Source organism: Astatotilapia calliptera, chromosome 8 (assembly GCF_900246225.1).
Source record: "Astatotilapia calliptera chromosome 8, fAstCal1.2, whole genome shotgun sequence".
Classification (NCBI taxonomy): domain Eukaryota; kingdom Metazoa; phylum Chordata; class Actinopteri; order Cichliformes; family Cichlidae; genus Astatotilapia; species Astatotilapia calliptera.
This window is the reverse complement of record NC_039309.1, coordinates 20500756-20515535: the sequence shown is the minus strand read 5'-3', so window position 1 is coordinate 20515535 and position 14780 is coordinate 20500756. Positions and strand designations below refer to the sequence as shown.

Genomic DNA, 14780 nt, shown 5'->3' with positions numbered 1-14780 from the left:
TCTCAGTCCCCAAACAAGCTCTCTTTTTAGGTGCAGAAGCAGTCTCCTCATCTGCAGTGTGAACAAATTCAAATTGTGAGCAATGGGAAGGTCCAGTATCTCCTCCTCTGTATCAGAATAATGTCTGAAATATCTTACTTACAAACTACATCCACTTACTTATTTGAAATGAAATAGGAAATAACATGAAATGCAACTAACCGGAAGACTGATCAGACAGCTCTGAGTCCGAATCCGGCTGAACTTGTAGGTCTTCTCCATCCGAGTCACAAGGGTCGACTTCCCTCAGGATCATTTCCAAGGCCTGCTGAGTGGTGAGTCTTCTCTGCATTTTCTTTCCTTGGAGAGGAGGTCCGTACACCACAGAATTCTTCAGGGCAATGAAGGATTAGGCTAAGTGTAGTGAGATTGTATCATATATATAGGGCTTGGCTTCCTGATCAATGCTCCACTACCAAAAGGAAGCCAAGCCCTGCCACCCTTTACAACAAAACAAGGTGTGATCACATTGATGCCACAATGGACGACTGATCAATGCTCCACTACCAAAAGGAAGCCAAGCCCTGCCACCCTTTACAACAAAACAAGGTGTGATCACATTGATGCCACAATGGACGACTGATCAATGCTCCACTACCTTTTTTTTTTTTTTTTTACTTTGATTTTTATTAGGTTATTTTATCATTGTGGACATACAGTAAAGAAAATAACAAACAGACATACAAATGGGTCTATAATTCTTGCAGTATTCTTTGTTTTTTCCTTCTTTGGGTAAGATTGTTATAATAGCTTCTCCCCATGATGGTGGAGCTATTCCCTGATTCAGAGTCCAGTTGAAGCAAGATAGAAGAAGTGGCTTGAGTTCTTCTTTGAAAACTTTGTAACTTTGTAGGTGTGATCACATTGATGCCACAATGGACGCCTGATCAATGCTCCACTACCAAAAGGAAGCCAAGCCCTGCCACCCTTTACAACAAAACAAGGTGTGATCACATTGATGCCACAATGGACGACTGATCAATGCTCCACTACCAAAAGGAAGCCAAGCCCTGCCACCCTTTACAACAAAACAAGGTGTGATCACATTGATGCCACAATGGACGACTGATCAATGCTCCACTACCAAAAGGAAGCCAAGCCCTGCCACCCTTTACAACAAAACAAGGTGTGATCACATTGATGCCACAATGGACGACTGATCAATGCTCCACTACCTTTTTTTTTTTTTTTTTTACTTTGATTTTTATTAGGTTATTTTATCATTGTGGACATACAGTAAAGAAAATAACAAACAGACATACAAATGGGTCTATAATTCTTGCAGTATTCTTTGTTTTTTCCTTCTTTGGGTAAGATTGTTATAATAGCTTCTCCCCATGATGGTGGAGCTATTCCCTGATTCAGAGTCCAGTTGAAGCAAGATAGAAGAAGTGGCTTGAGTTCTTCTTTGAAAACTTTGTAACTTTGTAGGTGTGATCACATTGATGCCACAATGGACGACTGATCAATGCTCCACTACCAAAAGGAAGCCAAGCCCTGCCACCCTTTACAACAAAACAAGGTGTGATCACATTGATGCCACAATGGACGACTGATCAATGCTCCACTACCTTTTTTTTTTTTTTTTTTACTTTGATTTTTATTAGGTTATTTTATCATTGTGGACATACAGTAAAGAAAATAACAAACAGACATACATATAAACAAACAGAGTCTGGAGTTTACATATCTTTCTCCATTTATCACATTGCAGAAAAAAAAAGAAAACCTATTATGTTATTTCATTTGTGTCACTTCTGAATGTTTTCCACTTCCTCCATAGTCTGTCGTATTTACCTCCCATCAGTCTAATGTTGAGTGTTATTTTTTCCATCTCTGAGATATCCTCTACAATACTTGCAGTATTCTTTGTTTTTTCCTTCTTTGGGTAAGATTGTTATAATAGCTTCTCCCCATGATGGTGGAGCTATTCCCTGATTCAGAGTCCAGTTGAAGCAAGATAGAAGAAGTGGCTTGAGTTCTTCTTTGAAAACTTTGTAACTTTGTAGGTGTGATCACATTGATGCCACAATGGACGACTGATCAATGCTCCACTACCAAAAGGAAGCCAAGCCCTGCCACCCTTTACAACAAAACAAGGTGTGATCACATTGATGCCACAATGGACGACTGATCAATGCTCCACTACCAAAAGGAAGCCAAGCCCTGCCACCCTTTACAACAAAACAAGGTGTGATCACATTGATGCCACAATGGACGACTGATCAATGCTCCACTACCAAAAGGAAGCCAAGCCCTGCCACCCTTTACAACAAAACAAGGTGTGATCACATTGATGCCACAATGGACGACTGATCAATGCTCCACTACCAAAAGGAAGCCAAGCCCTGCCACCCTTTACAACAAAACAAGGTGTGATCACAGGGCTTGGCTTCCTTTTGGTAGTGGACAATTGATCAGGAAGCCAAGCCAAGGTAAATGCAGACTACAGATACCATGGCAGTGCCAGGATTGTGAGTGATTGCTGAAAATGTTGAAATGTACTCACTCACTTTTTATAATTATTTGTAAAAATGTGTACAAATGGTTGATTTTTTGTACTGTTTTTATCAATAAATCTCAGCAACAAAGGACATACACCCATGTGTGTTGATTTCTCCCTAAGATGGCAAACTGAAACACTCCAAGTTGGTGACTTTTGGAGATTTGTTTCCCTGGATGATTGAGAATGCATCAAGATGAAACAAAAGGAAGCTCACCGCTTTTAGCAGCTCCCCCACCCCCTCATCCACACACCCCCACTCCCCTCCCTCCAGAATTCCCAGGTAACAACCCAATTTACATATGAATGACTAGCCAATTTAGCTTCCACTTGCCTGAAGCTAAAGCTTAGCTAAAAGCCTACCAGCCATTTGGCTGCTCTCCGGGTTTTAAAGGTAGAAAGGTAGAAGCCTGGGCCTTCCTAGTGTTAAACAAACCAAAAAATGCAATAAAGGGTTGCACCCTCAGAGAGACATGACTCCATTCTCCTTTTGGCAACTTTATTCTCCTCAGTTCAGGTTCGGAGTTTACAGGCAGCATAGCATATCATCAGCAAACATTGCTCTCACGTCTTATTGTTTTTCTTTTTTCTGCGCTTACTGATGGCATCACAAGTCTGAACTCTGACCTCCTGGAACCAATGAACTACAAAAATTAACTGAAACTACAATAATTAACTGAAAATTGTGTCCAAAAATAAAACACCATTAAATAAGATTTTCCAACGATTCAGAAAATCTCAATTTTATAACTACTTTTAGAGCGCAACAAAAGCTTTTCATCAGGGCATGCAGCCTCCATCTCTCCACATCCTCACCATTAAAAGAGCACTGGTGCCATTTTTGTCAAAAAAGTAAACTTTTTGGCTTAAAATTACAACAAACTCAAACTATCACAAACATCCCATTCATCATCCTAGTCCACTGCCATATTTTCATGATCATATAACTTTTGGGAATATGATTATTGATAATTTCCAAGTATCATAATTTTATGACTCATAATATGATTCATGGTTCATAAAAAACTATGACTGCCATTAACTTTTATTACCTCCAAAGTCATAAATCATTTGACAGGGGCCATAAATCACTAGTTTGACACATATTATCCCTCCTGCTGTGCAGTTTCTGTTTTAAATGCATTCATTGTTTCACTGCTTTCCTCCATTTGCACAATATCTCTAAATTTAGAAATATCCTGTCTCAGGGTGATGCTAAAAAAATAGTTCCTTGATTTATTACTTCTAGGCTGGACTAGTTTAATTCATTATTATCAGGAAGTCCTAAAAACCCACTGAAAAGTCTTCAGTTAATCCAAAATTCTGCAGCAAGAGTGCTGACAGGGACTAGAACGAGCATATTTCTCCGATACTGGCTTACCATACGGAAAAGAAATAGAAAAAAACTTATAAAAGACTTGCATCAGATGTGGCCTACTTCATACAGTGAATCATATAAGGCTGATATGATTTACTCATGAAAGTGGCCACTTTCATATATTGTTTTAGTAAGAATCCAAAACATACAAGTTTCATTTACATAATTTTTATAGGGATCTTATATCATTTTTACTGTTGCATGCTTTTCATACAAGTTTCACACGAGACAGATACGAACTTTATAAGATTTATATGTCTTTTCCACATGGGTTCCCTTCATTGGCTTCCTGTTAAATCCAGAATTGAATTTAAAATCCTGCTCCTACAAGGTCTTAAATAATCAGGCCTCATCTTATCCTAATGACCTTATAGTAAGTACCATATCACACAACTCTGGCATATAATCAGGATAAGATCAACAAACACGTGGGCCTGGAAGATTTCTGAAGGAAGTTGTGTCTCAAAATCTAGGGCACATCCTTCCTAGGACCCGGCCTTCGCAGTCTACGTGGGCCGGGTCCTTCGACGACCAAGAAGGCCAGAAGTGCGAGGCTGTGAAGTGGGACATCTAGCCTTCGGATTTGCATCACCGCTGTGTCGGTGGAGTTTAATAAACTCGGCCGTCTGCTCCTTGCTATCTAAAATATAACAGGACACTGCCGTAATTTCTCGACCGTCTCATACTTCTGTTTAATCAGTTTTCTGTTTGACGTTTATTCAGCTGTGTAAAACCCCTGGAGGAACCCACCCAATGGATTAATAACGTTTTATTTAATCTAATCTAATAACTTTGATCTCAGCCAAACCGATTTACTCACAACAAATAAAACACAGAAAAAAGCCAAACAATAACATTTTTAAGTGATCTGAGTGACTTATATATATTGTTTAACCTGAGAAGCGAAAGACGGCCAGGGTCTGAAATTGATGTAGCCAGGAGTCCGCTGTTCTCGCCGGCTCGAGTGACCATTGAACCCCGGCTAGCTATCGAACGGGTGGGTAACAGACGTCTCCAAAAATGTTGGAGCACTTTTGCAAATATGCAATGTCTTGATAAACCAAGCAGATATTTGAAGTTTACACGGCTACTTTCTCGCCTGAAAATATGTTTAAAGTTTATTTTGTGATCCAGAAAGATTAATAAGAGTAATATTAAAACTTAGGCTCTTGACATTTCCAGCAGGTGTCATTGTCAGCAAGCTTCAACCTGACTAACTTACTGGGAGTCCAGTAATTTCTGTGAAGCAACTTGTATTGGATAAGCTGAGATAGTGCTTCAGGTGAGCAAAAATACCATGATGAAACCAGCTTTTTTTCAAGGTTTTTTTTCCCCTTGCTACCTAGCCTGACCTGTCTCCCCAATGTGATGTTTCTGTATTGTATGTACGGTCGGCAAGGTCTGTCATCTCGGTTGTGGGCAACTGCAACCGACAAATAAAGGCTATCTCATCAAACCACTGTGAACATGACATCTTTCGACAGCTCTTCAACAGCTTCCTGTCACGGCGGGGTTCGCTGGCGTAATTTTGAAGCAGACCCAAAAGCAGGACACAGAGGACGAGAAACTGAGATAAACAAAAGGCCAGCATTTATTATGGCTGAAACAAGGTGGCATGACAAAACAGCAGGGACAGTGACTAACTAAACTAGAAGCTAAACTGGAGAAACTAAGACTCTACTATAAACGACAATGACTGCGACAATTCTGACTGTGACAACGTGGTGGCAGGTAACACAGACGACGTGACAATGAACAAAGGGAGATGGAGAGCTTAAATAGACACATGACGTGATCAGGAGAAGTGAAGACACATGAGGACACAGCTGACTCGAATGAAACAATGACAACACAGGGGAGAGTAACACTGGACACACTAACATGAGATACGGACCTTCAAAGGAAAACAGGAAACATGACAGGCACAGACTAGACACTGAACTAGACCTTAGAACAAAACTCTTAACTACAATAACACTCAAACTTAGGATTATAACGTTCAAAACAGGACAACTAAAGACTCTGAAAACAAACCATAATACAGAAAAAAACACAAAAATACAAGAAACTGAAAATGCTAGGTCAAAATGACCCAGAACCATGACACTTCCCTAAATGTCGATACCCTGCAAATAGTTACTGATTTAGCCAAAAGAAGATGGTATCATCAAGCTGTGAAAGGGGGACCAGATTATGGAGTATCTACTCCTTGGTAGATCACGTACATGTATTGTTAAAAAAGACAACAATATTTTTTGGATAAACAGCTCTCCATCACTCTTGTAAAACCAAGCACATGATTCAGTTATCCTCAGAAAAAGAAGCAATTTATAACATCCATTGCAGAAGGACTAACACTCATTTAGCTGAGAACTTAACTCTTTGGAGAGCATCTGAGAATGACTTACAAAAATATATATAAATAAAATGTATCCAGTTGATACAGGACACCTGTCAGAGTTAAAATAACTGATTTGCTGAGATGAAGGGAATGTAAGAGGCACACGTGTTGCTCAACATGAAGTCTAGATAAACTACTTTGAGATTACAACATAAAACATTGATGAAATAAAAATTATTTCAGTTTTCCAAACAAAACTGGCCTCTTGTGTCCATTATGCCCGAGGACAACAGTTGTTTTTGGTACTCTCTGTTTGTAAACATTAACGTTCAAATCGACTCTTGGGACAGTTCATATGAGAATAAACAAAGTAAGATGAATGAAAAGTTGCTACTGATTATTATTTATTTTAAATAAAAAAGCTATAAATGTTGGGATTAATTACTAAAAAATGTTTTAGTTATTTTTGTAGCAGTGGTAGCAGGAGTAGTCTAAAGATGTCCACAGACTTAAAGTCCAACAATAAAAATCTGTATTTCCAAAAGAGGCAGTGGTTATTCATGTAAAGGCATCAAAATAAACAGCATAAAAAGCCAAAATCTAAAAACACTTCAAAAGGTTGCACAGGAGGAAGTCAACATAAGGAGCGACAAGAGAAAGAACTAAAAATCGCCCCCAAAATACTTCACTACAAGAAACACATCTGGCAATGAGCGGTAATTCAAAATGTGTGAAGGATAACAAAGGCGAGAGTATTCAGTGCGGGAAATACGAGCACAAAATAAGGAAAACTAACGAGAGTATAAATAGATATAGAATCACAGCACAAAACAATTCAGTTTAAACTAAAGCTAGCCCCTGGCACACACAAACCTCTGCACCATGGTAAAGCAGAGACTCATGGAGGGGCAAATGTGACCTGATATTTTACATCTTTGTACAGTACTTTCTATATGTTACCAATTTACATCACACTTAAAAGAATGATAGTTTCTAAGTTAAAAATCTTTTTGTAAATTTTCAATCTATAAATCATTAAAGTTTACCTTGAAGATCTTGCTGGATGTAAGCCAAATTCTAAGCCAAATCATTAACATGACCCAGCTCGACACACCTACAAAGTTTTTGTCAGATAAAGAAAGATAACATGCCTACATGCACACAAAAACATAACCTTTCTTTTTGATAGTAAGTGAAACAGTCACGCGCACTTGTCTTTCAGAATATTGCACATTCCCTTTCTGTTGCTTTGCTCAGCATTAACTGACATAATTGCTTCAGGGTGTAACCTGTTCTTTCACAGGTTGATCCTTGTTTCATAGGCTTGAATCATCTGTCTGAGGACAAGACTGAGTTGTTGTCCTTGCACCACCTGGTCAGCTGCTCCACCTAACACCTATAAGCTGATTTATTCCTGTCAGCAATGACTCCAAACACAATAGTGTCACCTGCAAACTTTGAGGTCTGAGACCCTACTCTTCTGGTATGATCCCGATACTCTCATATTAGACTACTAAGATTCTGAATCATTAAACTCCTCAAATTCCTTCAGTATCCACAGGTTCAGGTCATCAGTTTCAGAGCCACAGGCTGTTCAAATACGGACAGCTTTCCCAAGTGGTTAAAAGTAAGAATGACCTACTAAACTTCACCGTTCCATGGTTCATGCTTCGCTGAGCCAGAATTAAATATGTGAAGGTCCACGCTGAATCAAAATCATATAAGTGAATATTTTAAAACGGTCTAAGTGAAGAATTAATAATGGAAATAAATTCATGTCAACACTGTGCAAAAAGGAAGAACTTAAAAGAAAAAAAAAGTTTCTTGCAAATGCAATTAAACCTAATTTAGAAGCAGAGAAGCAAGAACACCGAGCCAGTGTTTAGACATAAGAGACTAAAGGCAGAAAGTTAAATAAAATCCCAACATAGAGTCTTTACTGCACAGTGCAACATCTACATCAATGCTGGCTCATCATCATTTTCCTCTTTTAACTATATGACAGAGCTCTTTTAATCACATAAAATCCTCATGTGAATGTTGCTCAGTCAGCATAAACACAAGAAAGAATTTTCTGAAAGACTAAAAATGAAACGGATGATAAAAAAAAATGATGACAACAGGACGGGTCAGGAGCAGAGTCATCGATGGTGAGGACTAGCTTTCATAAACAGCTTATACATTCATATCCACCCGTTCACTGATAAAAACAATCTGAATTTGTCAGTCTGTACTCCCTGGTGCAGTCTATGTCACTGTCCTCTCACTCTGCATCTGTATTTTCTATACAGGAAACACAAAATGACCACAACAACAGCAGCAGAGGCAAAAACACAAAGCGCAGTGGTTGCAGCATGTGTTGACTCCTCCTGCAACCGATCTGATACAGCTTGTTCACCTGTAGAATACAGTACAATATAGTTACACGACAGGTACACTGAATACAACGTGTTCTGCATACACGGACTTTAAAATTCTGAAACACACTCACCGCTGATTGGCTGTACTCTGATAGGACGGGATTTCTCCATACCACAGGTTGTCGAGATTTCAACTGTGACAACGTCCTTTTCTATCACATCTAAGATGGTCAGTGACACATAGGTATAATTATTCCATTTACAGCTGTATTTTACGCCATTGTCACAGAGTTTGGTGCCATTTGTGTTACGCCAGACATAACTGTGACCAACACAGTCTTCTCCTTCTAAAATCCAATTTATGAAACAGGTTAGAATCACATTTTCTCCAGCGGTAATGTTGACAGTCTCGTTGCACGTCAGTGACACGCCTGGAAGAGAAAAAAGCAATAAGTGATGTTATTCCTTGTTTATTTGTCCCAGTGTCTTAATAGTATAGTACAAGGGATAAAAATACCTTGATCTGATGATACAGTGCTTGGTAAAGCACAAAACACACTCAAACATATCCACAGGCAGAACATCCTGGAAGTGCCACAGTCTTTAGAAACTGGAAAAAAGAAGAAAATATCTGAGTACTTTTAAGTAAAAACATTCTCTACAGGAAAAACTCCAATATAAATATTCTTGTTTCCAAAACGCTGTAAAGACTTACATATAGCTGCTAAGGCTAACATGTTATCCAATCATAGCTTACACCTAGTGCACCAGACCTAAATAATGTTTAACACAGGCTTTCTTTGCATTAGATGCCTGGACATCTATAAAGGCTACACAACAGGGGTTACGCACTTTCTCTGTTAATCTGTTAACATGCTATCAGATGTTGATGATGATGATCAGGGCTGGACTGGGACAAAAAAATCAGCCGGGCATTTTGACTAGAGACGGGCCCACCAGGTATTATAGGAAAAACCATAAAGCCTTTGAATGAAAACAAACGTCGTTGTGACAGTGATGTACACTGTCTTGTTGGTATATATGTATCAGTCTAATAACCTTAAACCTACACCATCCTCCCTATTCTGCTATTCTAAACAGTACTTAGCTGAAACCCAAAGACTTGGTTGAGTTAACCTCCTGAACTATCTACAACACATGGTGGAAACCTGAAATGAAGACAGAGAAGACTAGAGGTGAGACATGATCATTACTGAATATTAAAAAATAATAAATGACAGATTTAGTGATATTTTCATAAACCATTCATTTGCCACATCAATAAACAGCATGGCAGGGCAAAATATTTTTTCTAACATGGCAACCTTTAAAAAGTGAAAGGAGACAGAAAGACAGGTGAGAAAGAATAAAACTTAACCAACTTTTTGATGGCATTTTACACACAGTACTGGTACAGAAAATACTGGCATCATATACAGTACTTACTTCTGAAGAAATTATGTTGGGACCCTCAAAAAATTACTATGTACAATAATGGATTTCTATATATTTGACATCAGATGAAAACTTTGGTTGTAAGATTTGGATAATTATTTGTTAAAAGCTAGAAATTTTAAATGAGAATAAGAAAGAAAAGTATTTCTTTGTGCCCCCCTCTCCCTGTTAATGCCCTACCTGGCCCCCTGGCAACACTTTGCTAGACCCGCCCCTGCACAGTTACCAGCTGTCAGCTACATAAAAAAGGATCCTGGTGTTATTTGTCTCTCAGAAACAGTTCATAACTTCCCTTCAACTCATTCATGTTAACTAAAAGGTAAACCTGTTTCTCAATCACCTGTTCAGCTCTGATGATCCAGTAAGGACATCTCCTGGTTTCATCTTCATGTTTCCCTCTCATCACATAACCAAACCGACATCATGACCAGCAGCTTTACAGCTGTGGCTCCAGCAAACATCAGCTGATACTAGAAATTAATTTTAAATAAATTCTAACAACAGCTGATCAAGTTTAAACGTGCTGCTGTTGTTTACCTCGACATCCGCTGGTTTCCTCTTTCTGGCGCAAAGTGGGAGATAAACAAGCAAGAGAGAAAAGCCGATCAGCTGATCATTGATCAGTTTCATGATTGAAGTAGCAACAGGAGAGGCAGGGGAGAGAATGAGAGGAGAAGAGGCAGCTGATATTGTAAAGACAGAATAAATCCAGCTTTGTGTCTTTTTTTTCCATTCTGAAATCACGTTTATTTTCAGCTCAATACGAAACGAGTAATATTAACTCTGAATACGAGACGATTCAGTTTTTTATGAGACGGTTGCCAACTCTACTAACTAACCTTATGAATAAAATAAAGTTCACTATCAATAACATCACAGCACCCATCCAGCTGTATAGAAACTCTGTCATGCTAGCTAGCACGCAGTACGAGTTATTGTAGCTGACTGTAAAACGTCAGCACAGCGAAAATAAACTAAACTTGGTTTATATCTGACCCAGACAGACTGCAGGTCATAACTTCTTACCTGAAGTTCAGTTCACCTGACAATCGGACCAGCCCCGCTTCGGGTCTCTGCTCCTCCGCCTCCCCTCTCCCTCATCCACCTGCTGCCCTCCACCACTTGCTAATGTTACTGAATCTGTGGAAGCTCCGCCATAGCCACCACCAAACAATTGAGTTATTTTTACACATCTGCCAGCATCTGTCCAATCCACCACCTTTCACTGTTTACACCGTTACGGAAAAAAAGACAACAACAAAAAAACATCGGCCCATAAAAACAAAAATTTGCCTGATGGGCCGATGGTCAGGCCAGCTATGATGATGATAAAATGGCAACAGAAAAAAACAAAAACATAACAATAGAATGCAATAATTTTACAAATAAGACAAGATTTAGACTTTAAAGATGCTGTGAATCAGTGGAAATGTGGGGCTTTCAAACAACCTGCTCTCAACAGTTTCAGTTGTTCTTTCAGCTGGAGACTCTGTGGTGTTTAAGAGTTTGAGAGTTACGATTAGTGAAGATTAAATACAAAAGCAGAATTCAATCCTAAGCTTATTGCACAAATACATTTGATATGCGATCTCCAAGTATGGAGTAAGTGTCCTGTTTTAGGATCATATATTGATTCTTATAGAAAAATAACATTTGTTGTAAAATTGTTTGCTGCCAACAGAAAGAAAGAGGTTTTTAAGAATTTGTATTACTCACTGAAGCTGATCAGGGGAACATGGAGACATTAAACACTGAAAAACTTTGAACCTTCCTACTCTTGCCACAGAGGACAACTCAACTGAAGGGCCAGCTGCATTTCTGAGCTCCTCTGCAGGTCTTGGCTGGACTTTTTCTTATTCTTAAGAACACGACTTTTAGATATTGTTCAGTCTGCTGTAGATAATCTTTGGGCCTGCCATTTCTCAATGACACACTGCACACCATGATTAATCAAGATTAGTTTTGAGCTAGTGGCTCTTTGGGAATCACCCTGTTGGTGCAAAAATACTGTTTTGTGTCTGTCAAACTGTATTGTCTTCACCATTTTTTATTTTTTTGCAACAGGCAGCTAGTAACAAAGTAGCTATACAGAAAATGTATAATGGTTCTTTGTTAATTTTTCTGCATAGACACTGCATTGGTTCTTCCTTGAGTTACGTAGCCTTTTTATCCTTGAATAGGGCGGCGTTTAAGTGGCTTACCAAAAACAAAAATGAATGAAGAAAACAGCCAATCTGAAAAGAAAAACGACAAAAGCTTGGAGAAATTTTGCGCTGTTCAGAAGAAATAATATATATAAATATAAATATAAATATAAATATATATATATATATATATATATATTTTTTTTTTAAGTCTGGCTCCTTGGAAGCAAAATCTGAAGAAATGAGGGTTGGCTGAATACTATACAGTATATACAGCACTGCCTGACTGAGTTTGCTAATGAACCTCAGAAATAATGTCTCCACCTGACATAATGACATCTGGGTATTTCTTTGCTTTCTATCTTTGCCTTCAGAATCCTCTAAAATGAACCCATATTAAAATGACCCTCTCCTAATTCACTCCTAAAACACGGTGCAATATTAACGTGCCAAAACCCCACACTGTAAATATTTATTGTTTTCTGATTGTATATTTGTACAGCTGATATTGTTTGCAAACTGTTCATATGTACATAGTGCTGCAGAACTGTGCACCTCACCCCCCTTTTCTTTTCCCACATGTCCTCACTGAGTAGGAGCTACTCTGTATCTCACTGACACAATGTGTATAGTGACAATAAAAGGCATTCTACTCTAATTCCAGTGTTTGCCAAACTTCACACTGATGAGCTGTCAGTGAGTCATTAGTGTCATTTGTTAAATCATAGTTTGTTCGTTTGGTTTGGCATTAATACTTCAGTCACATTCCACACTGTACAGTCACTCTAACTGTGACTGTGTTCTGTGGAAATTCAAACAATTGAAGGACTAAGCCAACAGCTCCATTGTAGCTGTCACTATAGTCACTAATACAGTTCAGATTGTAGATGCTGATGAACAACATGGAATAAGTGAACAGAATAATCTCCCCGCTCATTTAGAGTTTTTGTTATGGGATATATTTTTGTACTCTACACCTCCGTATTCCCCTGACAGCTACACCTCTACTGTAAATGAGTACTGGGATTAAGATTTTACAAAACGTCCTACCAAGAATACTTTGGTAGTAGGTATGTGTGCAGTTTATTAGGAATACAGCTTGTCAGAAGATAATTTTGTATTGATCGACTTCTGTGTATTTGCTGTCACAATAAAGAGTTAGCTTACAGCTACAATGGAAAGCCTACAAACTCCAGAGCTCCATCCAAAATAAGTCACTCATGACTTAAAGCTAACATTGATTGTATTAGTTTGGTAGAAAAATCAAAATGACAAAATGTGACAGCATTTAAAGCGTCTTAAACAGTTAGATCAAAGTATTCTTATTCAAATAGTTGAATGAGAATTTCAAATTAAAATTGGAAAAAAACTTTATGTAATGCATACTTTCACTTTTTAGACTTAATATTTTTTCCTATGAACATTCACGTAAAAGTTACTTCTGAAGCTATTAGTTACAGGTTATTTTAGCAGCATCTAAACACATCTACTTACATTAAGCCAATTAACACATGCATGGACATGGATTTAGTTAAAATATATTAAATATATTAAGTGCTTACTTGGCAGAGAGCGTATCTCCTCAGAGAGCATTTGAGAATGAGGCACAAAAAACCAACAAAACAAACGTAACCTATCATATTATCAGTTATCCAACCGTGAGACCACACCCGGGGAACCTGTGAAACTGCCTTCCAAGGTAAGACACTGACTGACAGGAAAACAAAAGGAAGAAGGAAAGTGAGACAGATATGTTGCTTAAAATGTGTCAAAGGTACAAGTGAGCTTGTTTCTGGTTATGCTAAATTAACATTGTGTAAAATGTTTTCTTTTGGAAATAAATAACACCAGGACAGAGCTATGTACACTGTGAAAGGCACCTACTGTGTTTTTTTTGCAGGATGACACCATATTATGTTTTGGTATGTTTGGAGATGTTATGCACTTCTCTGCTGTCTGCTTCAGGCAATACTTAAGGCCCTGGTGGAGTGTTGATCCTCGCTGGATCGTTGTATTTATTCAGGTAGTGTAGCCCTGGTGCTATCCCGGGTATCTTTCCTGTCTTCATACAGACCTTCCTGGACCCCTCCGGCAGAACCAGGCTCAGGGAGGGGCGGGGCCATCTGCTGTGATTGGTTCGGGTGAGAGAAGGAAGACAGGATAACAGACATGCTGTGGAAGACAGACAGAGGTTAATAACAGATATGATTTGATGCAGAGAGGTCTATTAACACATAGTGAGTGAGAAAGGTGACTGGAAAGGAAAAACTCAATGCATCATGGGAATCCCCGGCAGCCTACGTCTATTGCAGCATAACTAAGGGAGGATTCAGGGTCACCTGATCCAGCCCTAACTATATGCTTTAGCAAAAAGGAAAGTTTGAAGCCTAATCTTAAAAGTAGAGATAGTGTCTGTCTCCAAACTGGAAGCTGGTTCCACAGAAGAGGGGCCTGAAAACTGAAGGCTCTCCCTCCCATTCTACTTTTAAATACTCTAGGAACAACAAGTAGGCCTGCAGAGCGAGAGCGAAGTGCTCTAATAGGGTGATCTGGTACTACA

General features: G+C 38.7%; 1 long non-coding RNA gene across 1 annotated transcript; it reads right to left on the bottom strand.

Moving 5' to 3' along the window:
* Nucleotides 1–5986: 5986 nt before the first annotated feature.
* Nucleotides 5987–13825, bottom strand: LOC113027669 (uncharacterized). Its single transcript, XR_003273114.1, has 4 exons — nt 13783–13825; nt 9139–9231; nt 8753–9052; nt 5987–8659 (listed from the first exon to the last, which is right to left on the bottom strand). It is a non-coding gene; the product is annotated as an uncharacterized LOC113027669 (long non-coding RNA).
* Between the last annotated feature and the right edge of the window lie 955 nt (nt 13826–14780).